At 29.3% G+C, this 12,712-nt stretch overlaps 1 protein-coding gene across 1 annotated transcript in view; it reads left to right on the top strand.

Annotated features, from left to right (window-relative positions):
* Positions 1-12,712, top strand: part of LOC112679295 (cyclic nucleotide-gated channel rod photoreceptor subunit alpha) — a 164,039-nt gene that overhangs the window by 14,669 nt on the left and 136,658 nt on the right. Inside the window, exon 2 of the mRNA XM_025549043.1 lies at positions 8,233-8,419. The gene's annotated coding sequence lies outside the window, so the exon portion shown is untranslated. The remainder of the gene's footprint in view (positions 1-8,232; positions 8,420-12,712) is intronic.

The raw sequence follows: 12,712 nt of genomic DNA on the forward strand, positions 1-12,712 counted from the left end.
ATTAATTTACAAGGTAGATTCGTCAAAATAAATTATATTAATGCAATATTATTCGTTATTACGATACCTATTTAAGTACTAAATTGGTATAATTTCAAATGTCGATTTGTTTTAAAATCTACATAGAAATCGCACCTCAGCATGAACCGCAACTCTTTGGTCTACCTATTTAGGATTTTCATAATGAAGTTAAAATGTATGATGAGTTACTCGCAGATGACTTTCGTAAATTTACCATAGTTATCATTATTGTTTTATACAAAGCTTAATAAAAACAGATGATTATAGATTTAAGTTTATTAATAACATATGCTTAATATGAAAAAAATGCACTTTATTTTTTTCTGAACAAATTTAAGTACACGAAAAAGTATTAATTTGCTATCATAACCTACAAAAAATACATTTCTTTTGAAATAATACAAATCGAAATATATGATACATACGTTTATAAAATTGATATTTTCCATTTCAACATATAAATATCAAAAATCAAGATATAAATAACTATTTTCATCGTACCAGTATCTAGATGGACTATATTTTGGTGACAATGAGCCATTTACCGTCCCTATATATATTTTCTAATGTTTAAAAATCATTATTTGGCTATATATTATTCATTTTAGAACTGTGATCGTATTTACTGCAGGATTCTGAAAGGTTATTATACGTATAATATGAATATAAAATATGTATAAATGCGTATTACGTATTGAATATAATAAATACATTAAAAATATCAACATGTAAATATTTATCAATATACATATTTTACGCACAAACTCACAAAAGAGTGTGTTCCATGTAGAGTTTTTCAATAATTTTAAAATAATATGTTCCATAAAGATAAATAAAAATTAAACACAGTCCGACATTATTATCAATTTTATAGACGTTTCAGACTTTATAATTTGTAATTAATATGGTCACACTTATATCTAATACGTAGTGTATACATCATAAGCTTATAAAATCCACAAATTGTAACATGGTATGCTAAAAAAACTTAAGAAAACAAATGATTATATTTGTATAATATTAATATTATTTTAATGTAAATATATAATTATATGATTTATTATATTTTTATTATAATTATATAATTTTAACAATTATTGTGTAATATAATTTTGCATGGCGTTCAATTCTAGTAAGTGAAATATCTCAAATGTTTTTTTCTAATCACTAATTTAATCGGTACAGTAAAATTATTTTGAACAGTGTAGCGATTAAATGTATAGTAAATGTAATATATAGTAAAAAAAAAAAAAACATATAAGCCTTGAGGCCCAACAAATTTATAGAAAATATGATGTCATTAACGTATGATTTTTCATGAAAAAATACAAAATAGGTTATATATTATATAAGTAAATGCAACTATAAAACCGTGGCAAATTATAGTATCGTTTCCTCCGAAAAAGTATATAACAATATTCCATCACATTATATTTAATTTCTTAGGATTTATAGTCTTTAAATGTTTCTGATAGTGGTACCCAGTTATCACTTGAATTGCGTACGAATTCAATTCCTAACTACATAATATATAAAACGAAAGAGATTCGCCTAGTGAACAACCAAAAATAGCAATAAGCTTTATTTCAAACACGTATATTAGTATGTGTATGCGTGCGTGCGTGCATGCATGTGTGTTTGTGTGTGTGTGCATATATATATATACACATAGGTATGTGCATATGTGTTTGTGCGAACGTGTGTGTATGTTACTAAATGTCATGTTCGAGCTTGGATCGTGTACCTTTTTGGTGTTAATATCAGCGTATCTGTAAACTCTTGCGTTCATATGAATAACTCTTTACTACTGTTTCGAAAATTATGCCCAAGAGACATATTATTTTAAAATATAGTGTGGTCATAGGCGGTGAAGAATGAAAAATTTACATTAGAAATAAATTGCACGCAAAATAGTGGTGTTATAATAATATGATAAAGATGATTATTGTAACCAGTTATAGTATCCAATAAGAAAGTGTTTAAATTCGTTATGTACCATCCAACAATAACATTATTGTCGATTCGATACATGATATTAACATGCGCATATACTCTGCTATGAATCAATCCCTCATCGGTTGCTTAATCCATCACAACATTACGAAAACGACGATTTTTTGCAATTTCATGTCTACGTTTGAATTACGAATAAATATCAGTTATTCAAATCATTAAGTTTAGAAATGTTCCTACATTAGTCACCCATAATTTCTTTACTCTCTGTTATAAAATAGATCTTTAAACTCGAGTGTTATTAATTTTAACCATTTATTATTTCGAGATTAGCTGGTTCAGTTTCATGTAGTATTCGAATATCCAAATAGTAGTAAAAGATTATTGTTTTAAAACGTAATATGTTTGCAGTGATACCTATATTTATATCAGTAATGTAATTATATTACATTTTATGGCTTGGGCATTATAATTTTAATTTTATTTTTGAGTAATATTGCATAACATATTATTTCATATAATTTACTAAATTGTTTTCGACGGTGCATTATTTAATCCATTGCTACGTTAATTTTGTTTTGAACTAAAAACAGTTTTTATTATGATTAAATGTATTAATCATTCAGGCCCCATTACTTAATCACTTTTAACCATAGTCATAATACTAATTATTATCAATTTTTTAATACCCGTATTTATTCATCAATATTTCAGATCGTTTTATGATATACACCTAGTTTAATGTTGTAACCGAGGATACTCCATCGATATCAAAATATTTATTAGGCAATATATTGTCTATTAACAGTACAATATTCGTTTATTTGATAACATTTTGTAATCATAATATAAACAAACTCATCATATTAGTGTATTACACCAAAATTTTAGTCTGAGTTTTAATATCACAGTTTTATTTATTAATAAATAATAATGTAGTAGTAACCCGTTTCAAAATTCTTGGAACTACATAATTTATGAGATTTACTTTTCGATCAAGATCAATTGATGAAACAAAAAGTTATATATGTTAATATTTTATTAATTACCAATTATTATTCTTATCAGGTGAAATTACATAAATGTGCATATTATATTGTTTTGGTTTGAAAGCCATGATAATTTATCGCTTCGTACTCTGGTGTTGAAAATACTGATATGATACGTATAAACATATTTAGTTATATAATAGCTTTGTAATCATTAATAATAAAACCAAAGTTATAAAAAAAATAACCTCCATAACTTTATTTGAAAACAGAAGACTTGTTATTTTATCAAATCAATACAAATTAGTATTCCCTATGCTACGTTTTTGTTTTCTGTACCATGATTAAAAGCCGTTATACCAACAAATTAAAAATGTATTCGTTTTAAATATTCGTAACAGATTTTAATTGAAATGAAAATATTTTGTTTTTATATATTGGCAAATAATTGATCGCTCATCCCGAATAGTTTTTTTTTTAATTTATTTTTTTTATAGATTTAATATAACTGTATGACCGTTTCGATTATGTAATCCACATAACATTGATTGTTTTATTAGACCATATTCGAAAATATGTTTCAAATTCACTTATAAAATCATTTGGATAATTCTCGCAGATAAGAAAAGTCATAAAACTATGAATCTATGAATTCTTTCATTTGCATGTACACCAAACAGAAAATCGAGTAATTAACATTGTTATTACTTAGCTTTTATGTAAAATTTATTTTTATTTTTTATATTTATTTTTCTGAAATTAAATAAACTAATTTAATAATAGTACATTAATTAATTAATAATATTAAATACTTTAATTATGTAGTTTAACTTTGTCCAATATATAGCTTAATGTAATAACTTTTCAAATATTGATCGGTCTGTTCACTGGCGGTAATTTATTGTAAAAAAACGACCTTGCCACACAACAAACAATAGGATTATCATTAATTTTATTGATTTTTTTTCTACCTGATTTGAATAATATGTTTTTTCTTCTGAAGTTCACATTTTATATACAATACCCTGATGATATGAGAAATATTTTAACTTAAATCGATTTTTTAGTTTTATTAAAAATCTCCACCAATCGGGAATTTTTTACAACAACCGTTTTTCTTACTTGACCCTTAAAATATAATAAATAAATAAATATATTTATATATACGGACGGTGGCCTGTCAAATGAAGATCTATATATTTGATTTATTTTCTCGCTTGGAAAGAGAGGTCAACGGAGTACAATTTATATGATGTATTAGAAATTAATGATCGCATAAGAAATTATAAAACCGACGTAAACTGAATTCTCACAATGACCATCAATAATAAACTGTATTTGATATATTATTACACATTTACACGATGAAAAACTTTTTTTTTAATACGATAAAATTTCAAAGAATAAACAATACATAGGAAAATAAATGAGTTATTTTTTAACGTACAATATCGTATTGTAAAATGTATTTTAATAACTATCGATACTATTCAACGTCCACACGTTTTTACTTTTATTATGGTAGTAATAAAATTAATTTTTTTTTTCGTTGCGCTTTGTACTTTTATCACTAGTTTTTTTCTAACTTTTCAATGTTTGATAATGAGATATATTATGTTGTACGACCTATGCATACATTACTAAATTCAGTTTTTATATGATTATGTGGTGGAATATATTTTACTTCACTTTTCCTTTTATAAACCCTTGCCTGCTAATACCTTTTACTTTGAATATTTTGCAAATAGAACGAAAATTTTTTTTGGCGAAAATGAAAAACACAGAAAATTTATGAAAAATTATATGGTGTTATAAATTCAAATTTCCAAAGTAAACGAAGACAATATAGAAACATAACAATATAATAATAATCAATAGCTTCTTTTTTAGCTTCATTTTGTGTCCGTGTCTTAATGTTTATTCATTTGTCGCTAAATAAAAATGAAAATAAATCCAAAAGATCATTAGACAAATGTCAAAATATAATAGCCTATTGCATATATTTAATGTTCAAGTACAAACGCTTTCCTTAATGTTATAGGATGTACATCCAAAATATCCTAAACATCTAAAAATCCATGACTCTTAATTTGTTTTTTATTTTTACAAACAAACATGTTATAGTGTATCGCGATGGTTAATTTCCTATTATACGATATGGCAAACGAACATTATTTTGGAATTTATTTGGTTCGATGAGTAGATTTCTTCATGAATACTAGTTTGCACACATTTATCATGATTGTAACTCACCTGTTAGAACACAGTTTTATCATTGGTTTGCGTAGAGGTTATTTCTCTTATGACTGTTAATTTGTAGAGAAATTAAACACATGGGTACATTTTAACTTTACACGTGAAGTTAAAAATGTGCTTTTGGTGCTTTTTATGTTAATTATATAAAATTATTTTTATGAACCCATTATAAACTATAAGATTTATTATTAAAAAAACGACTACTCTAGAGAATTACCTTGAAAGCGGTTACCTACATATTTCAAGTACTTAATTTGATCCATTTCAGAGCTTGAATATTTCATCTACACATTTTTCTTATTCTCCAATATTTGTATTATTGCTTTTCGACAATAATTATATAAATTGTGTTTTATGGATTTAAATTCAAGTTCAGTTTTTGATTGAATGTTTAAAATGGCATCAATAATTTGGACCACATATGAATTAAAGCTGTATAATTTATTAATAAAATCCTTGTGAAATATGCAGCTCTATTCGTTGTTCGTGATTAAATAGTATAACGAAATCTAATGTTTCGTATTAAGTCATATAATTGCGCAAATGAATATTCTATTATATAATATTTTATGTGCAATCGAGTGATAAATTCTCATATTTTCTGCTAGACCTAGTCACAGATTTTAATTAAAAAATCGTACAATGTGCGTAGACTAGTTACAGCCTTCCATATTATCCTAAAAATGGTGCATTGACGTACTGACCGACCGACCTGGACAGACTATATTTGGTGTTCTTTAAAATCGTAAAAACGTAGTGGCTAAACCCACTTTGGCATTGATCGAGAAACAAGCGTTCGTTCAATGATACGCAATATGCTGAATAGGCATATGACGGACCCGAAAATGTGTCCTTTCGTTGGTTTTAATTTTAATTAGTTTTACACTCCTTTCAACCGATCAGCAGAAAGGAAATCAGCGTACGTTTTGTTTAAAAGCGTTCGATTTTTAGTTAAATTATGATTAACACTTGTAAGCTATTAAAATACATTTTTATTCCTGTTATATTCGACACAACGAATGACTGCAGGTTAACTGTCCTTCGATTATACTCACTCGGCAACGGCTTTTTGACAATTTGTTACTGCACGCATGTGAATACGAAGAAATTATATTCTGGACACACCGCACTACAAATAAATTAACTACAGATCGAATATTTGCATTATAATATATTGCAAATACATTCAAATTTAATCGCATGGTTTTCAAACTAACGAATCAGTATTAATTAAAGAGTGGCAACTAAGGAATGTGCTCCCGTCTAGTATTAACTTAAAACTCTGCTCACTTAAAAATATAAAGTCTTCAATAAACCAATGTTGTCAAAAAATGTTAACTATGGGTCAGATGACCTCCTGAACCTCGCCCCTCCCTAGGTACGTCCTTGCAATACGTGATAAGTGGTTATTATCATATCGTTTTCACGATGATCTAACAGATTTTCTCATTACAGAAAATATTCTTTCAGTTCACAATCTAACATAATACAATGTTTACCTACGATTAACTTATTACGTCAACTAACTGGATAATTAATCACCCCCAACAACCTGTATATCGATAGTGTTCTACGTAAAAGTAGGTTATATTTAATTTCTGACTGTAAATATTCGTGTAAAAATCGATAAGTATTATTATTAAACACTACACCGTGAACGCCAGTAATACGATTACACTAAACTCGACTTTATATTATGTGTTATTATTTGTTGATTTAGCCGATCGTTTGTAGACTGCAAGATGAAATATAACGGTACAAATGTCAAGTGCGTTTTATGAATAATATTTTCGATTAGTTTTTTGTTTCATCGAACGAAGTAGAAATTTTAAAATTATTTTCACAAGTACAATCATTGAATTAACGTCAAATATTGCATTACGATCGTAACAATATATAAAAAAAAAAAAACGGCATTTAATACCTACCTACCTCATATTTTTATCACAATAATTGCTATAGTTTCGGTGCGCGCTATTAAGCTATGTAGTCGTCCCGATGTGAATTAAAATATGCCACCCTTAAGAAAATTACAATTATTTTTATCAAAATAAAAAACAATATATGCAATAGAGAAAATTTGTATTATAGTTTTATACAGTCATACGAGAAAAATTATAATTAGATATTTTTTATTTTGTTGATCTTCAAAAATTTGCCGCCCCGAGGAAATTTCCCTCCTTGCCCCCGTATTACCCAGCTCTGGTTTCGTGCGCAAACGTTGTACAACTGCACTTAACATACTATTTTCTTTTTTTTATTGTTTTATTTTTATTTTTTCTTTAGGTAAATCATTTTTAAAATTAATTTTGCTAAAATATTTTGCCGCCCCTGAGACTTGACGCTCCCATGCATGTTCCTACCTGTGCCCTTCCCCCTAAATACGGGCCTATGTCCAATGAATTCGTTGTCGGCGGTACCGTCTTACGGGTTCGTTGTTACAGCTTCATCGGAGTCCTACGATGGGATTTCGGTTATTATTTCTTATCATCCACGCGGCGGTACATGTCAAACCGAGTGCGGTACGTCCGTTAACCTGGCGAAAAAAATAATTTAATCCCGAGTTCGTGTTCACGGTGTTATCCGTTTACGAATGAGAATACCGAGCGACGCAATGCTGCGTTATACGCCGTCTCCGACAGGAAAAAACGCTGTAAATTCTATATATATATATATATATATATATATAATTATTCCATGAAAACCAACTCGAAATAATAACTACGCGGTATTCGAGCTCGCGTGCCGTTTGATAACGAAAGCATTTTATTATTATTATTATTATTTTTTTTTACAACTGCAGTTCGTTTTGATAGTCTTCTGGTCGCGGAAATAAGTTCGATCACTATAACGATATATCTTGTGCGTAACGAATACAGTTGTGTTCACGCAAAACGTACCGGAATGTTAATTGCTTCTAAATTCGGTCGTTAATCATCGCGAACAGTGTTTCCATAAAAATGCGCCATGAAAGCTTGACATTTTCATTTATTTGTTTATTTTTGGCGAGCAGATGATAATCGTCCAAACAGCGGGTCACGGAGGAACAAAGAGTTTTGAAACCGAGCTGTTCTAGAATATCGTGTACGAGTAATCGACGACTTTACCGTCCACGGTCTCACCAGATCTATCTCGGATCTATCACGAATGTGCAGGACGTAAACAACGTTTTACAATCGATGTTTCATTATAATAACCGCGTAAGTATTTTAATCGATCACTAAATATAATAATGCGTTCACGTCGATTTGGCCAGAACACTGTTACACGCGTGCGCGTACACACACATCAAATTATAGAAGTTGCCTGTTGTTCCATTAGTGTTGAACACTACGCCTACCCACTTACACCGGGGTTAATTAATAATTCGTTCGTTATTTTCGCTTCGACAAACCCTGCGCGGCCTCCACGACCAAACTTTGCTACGGAGTGATTTTCTGTTTTCACCGCACATGACTTTTTAAAAGCTATTGCGAAGATCATTACGTGCGCTTTGGTAAATTTATTAACACACATATTTACGTGTGAGCACAGTACATGATTTCGTGGAAAACTGTACACGTAATCAATTGTGAAATGCGAGAAAAATGTTGAAAACCGTAAACATATGTATGGTGTGATCACGATCTCAAGTACCCCTAAATAATTTAGTTGGGTTGACCTTGAAGGCTTGAGGGATATCAAAATACACATTATCTGACAACTATCGAATTTTTAACCCTTACCGTACACACATGCGCAATAAAAATTACTTTTTTTAATGGCAACCATAATTTTTCTCTACTTGGTTTTTTTTAAAACATCATTGGTCAAGAGCGACTTACTGGACTAGCTCTTCTAAATATTTATAGAGACGTAATTTTTGATCCTTTACAAATTGTAAACAAACTAATACAGCGTAGGCAACGATCAAATTTACTAATATAGGTAACATTTAATTTAAAAAAATAATATTATAAGTATTTTTATTAATACTAATAAATGAGTGATGACTTATCTTGGACCAATGAATTTATAATTTTTGATTACTGCCTAGACCTTCTCCACCTCCTATGCGTTACTGAAATTGATGATTTGGGCTTCCTCTATTTTTCTTCTCAAGACTTTCGACCTTACATTGATTTTATCGTTGATAAAGCGCTCCGTTTACTTGGCTTTATAAAGCGTCATTCATCTAACTTTGATTCCCCCAAATGTTTACAGCTTTTTGTGGCTCTTTAGTAAGAACGCTACTAGAATACTCTGCCGTTGCTTGGTCCCCTTATACCTTATGTGACATGTGAGATCAAGATAAAGTTCAAAACCGCTTTCTGAATTTTGATAGTTATCGTCTCAACATTTCCCTCCCATCCTACGAATAAGTCATGTCAGCGATTTTTTAAATCTTAAATCTTTAACCGATGGCAGTATTATTTCCTGTTGCAGTTTTATCAATGGACTTATCGAAGGAACTGTTGATGTACTTCGTTTGTAAGAACGACTTGACTTTCGTGTTCATCTCTGTATCTCGCCTGACTTAGAAGTATTGCCTCTTTTTGTCATTGGTTATTTTCAGGAAGCATATTTAAAAATATTTTTCTCATATGAGATTTTTATTTGATAAATAGGTCTCCATGAGGTTTTTTAACGAATTAAGAACGAAAATAGTTCAATAACATATAACAAAGTGAACACACATTATTAAGTACTAAACTAATAAGCCACAATAAATATTAATTTATCTATTCTGGTTCAATATCATATTTTTTTTACCAAATTCAGCGAGAAAATAAACTTTAAATGGTTGCTAAATATTTCACTGACCTATAATTCAGAGGATAAAGTAAAATCACTATTAGTTTTAACACAACCACACACCAAAGTGCAATTTATTTATTTTTATTTTTAAACGGTATTTCAAGTTTTTTAAGTTCTCCATATTTCCATTTACCCAACTAAAACGCTCACAACATAAACCAGATTAGAGAAATAATTTTTTAAACCAAAAACTAAAATGCACACTTTACGATGAAAGCATCCGAACATTCGGTTGTGGTTTTAATAGTCTAAAAAAATTTAAACAGCATCATATATATATATATATATATAATATAGTATGTAGTATAGCGAAAATAAGAGAAAATGTATTTTAAAAAAATAAAATCATTGAAATAAGTAGTTAATTTTCAATAATCGAATTTCCATTTTTATCAATTGATTAGGATAGTATTATTACTGTTTATAAAATATTACCAAAAGAATATTTTCCGATACTCCTATATGTATTTTTATTAAGATTTTATTTAATAATTAAATTATTGATAAAACTTCATGGTAAAATAAAGATTGAGTTGGACTTGTTCCCTAAATAAAGAAAAATATTTTTATTTTTATGTTCTAGCGAAGGGATAATTAAAATTAATTTCTATTTGAAGCGCCGTATCAGCATCAAACCTTTTAGACTATAGTATAATTGTTCTTTCAAAGTATCTGTTATTATGTTCTTAGTAGATATCGTCAAAATGTAATTGATTAGTATTATTTAATAACTGTGTATTTTTCTGACAGTAACGATAATTTTGTACTTTGATGAGTACCGTCGTGAACAGCATTAATTTTGATGATATTCGATCGAATACAAGCTGCCATAGAAATGATTTAAAGAAATACTTTCAGTTAGTAAAATAACGCTTAAATCTTAAATCTTGGTGATGTTTCGTTGTAGAAGAATAATAAATTTCATCGTCACGTCAATCAAACTCAAGGGATCATCGTCGTCGTTCTCGTATTACAATTCTGCTACAGTGTCCGTTATTTGCGAATCACTCGGCGCAAGGCGTATTGATCGCGTATGGTACGGATTTGTCCTTGTTAAACTGTCACGTTTTATCGAAATATATTTTCGATCATCGTTACGAAAATGATTGATGGACGTACATGCATACACACACATGCACACATACTATTCATATATAAATATCACGTACCTAAGTATACTAATGAGTCACAAATAATATATTTGAAATCGTAAAACCGTGTAACGTTTGCACACATACGAGAAATGAAAATATATTTTTGCGATAAGCAACTCAATTCGGTACATTACTATCTGTCTACACTATGGTATGCATTATCCTATAGTCGTTTCTTAGCGTAACGATTGTATACGATATATGCGTCTAGCGACGTAGATTGGCAGAAGAAAGAGTTCCCCAATAGGAGAAACAGCACAGACGATACATACGAAGGTTAATGTGCAAACGTGTACAAATATTTGTGGTGTGTTTTTGGAATAAGGATCTGCAACGAAGATTGGATGAAGAGATAATTTTTCGCTCCATGCACGTGATCCGATCAATCAAAGTCAAATCATAAATGATCAGTAGTATCAGCTGCAGTGCTGGTGGCAGTAACGAGGATGGCAAATAGTAAAAAAATAAATGGTTAAATTTAAAATCTATTTCATATCAACTCCGCTCAAGTACTTTCCAGTACGTTGTATCAGCTATTGTCGAGTGTCATATTTTATTATCTGGTAAAATAGTAGTGTCGGTGTGCACACACATACACGTGCGCACGTATAGTACGAACGTAAGTAAAATACACTTGTCTAAAAATAAAATCAAAATGTTCGTAAATGTTAATTCACATCTCCATAAAAATAATGATCACGTACGATTTGTATTTTGTTACGTAAAAACCATTTTTTTTTTCACGCGCCGATCAAAGCCTATGTTAAATTATAACATTTTCATAAATAGCTACTCGCTAATGCTCTAATAGAGAGAAAAAAATTATATCTATGGGTTCAATGCGTAAAACACATTATACTGTGGTTATAAATTAATCGGTTTCCCCGGATCGTCGAGACGTCTGTATTTTATTGCAATAGCGTGAATAATTTATTGCTCGTGCGCTATGATTTATGAATATGTTTTTGATTTAACTATAGCTAACAATTTCAAATAAATTGTGATTGCATATTTGACTAAACATACTTGGTATAGTGAATGTAGTTACCATAATATTATTATTCGACAAGTGGTAATAGATCCCTACGGATTGTTTTATCAGAAATAACATTAATCGCAAATGGTCGAAATTTCATTATATTGATTTTAAATGGGTATTTGTGATATGGAATCAATTATCTGTATGTTATCTTCACTGCATAATGTGTGTGTTTCTAGTCGAGACCTTGTCTGTATACATTTTTAAATTTACCTCGTGCGTACAATGAGAGTTATGAATATCATTTCAAGTTTGATTATACATTTCACATGTGTTGATCGTTGTGATGATACTTTTGAACTGCGATTTGACATGTAACACATTAGTTAAAAGAATGTATTACAATAGCCATATTGATGTGAATCAATCGTAGTATGATTGTAAATAATTAATTGCACATTAAAAATGTCAAAACTTTTTGTCAAGCGTATCATTATAACGGAAAATATTGTGAAGTGTATCTCTTCGTCCATTTTTTTTTACTTTCCACTGTCGCACTATTT

Source organism: Sipha flava, unplaced genomic scaffold (assembly GCF_003268045.1).
Source record: "Sipha flava isolate LNK unplaced genomic scaffold, YSA_version1 134_pilon_pilon, whole genome shotgun sequence".
Taxonomy (NCBI): Eukaryota; Metazoa; Arthropoda; class Insecta; order Hemiptera; family Aphididae; genus Sipha; species Sipha flava.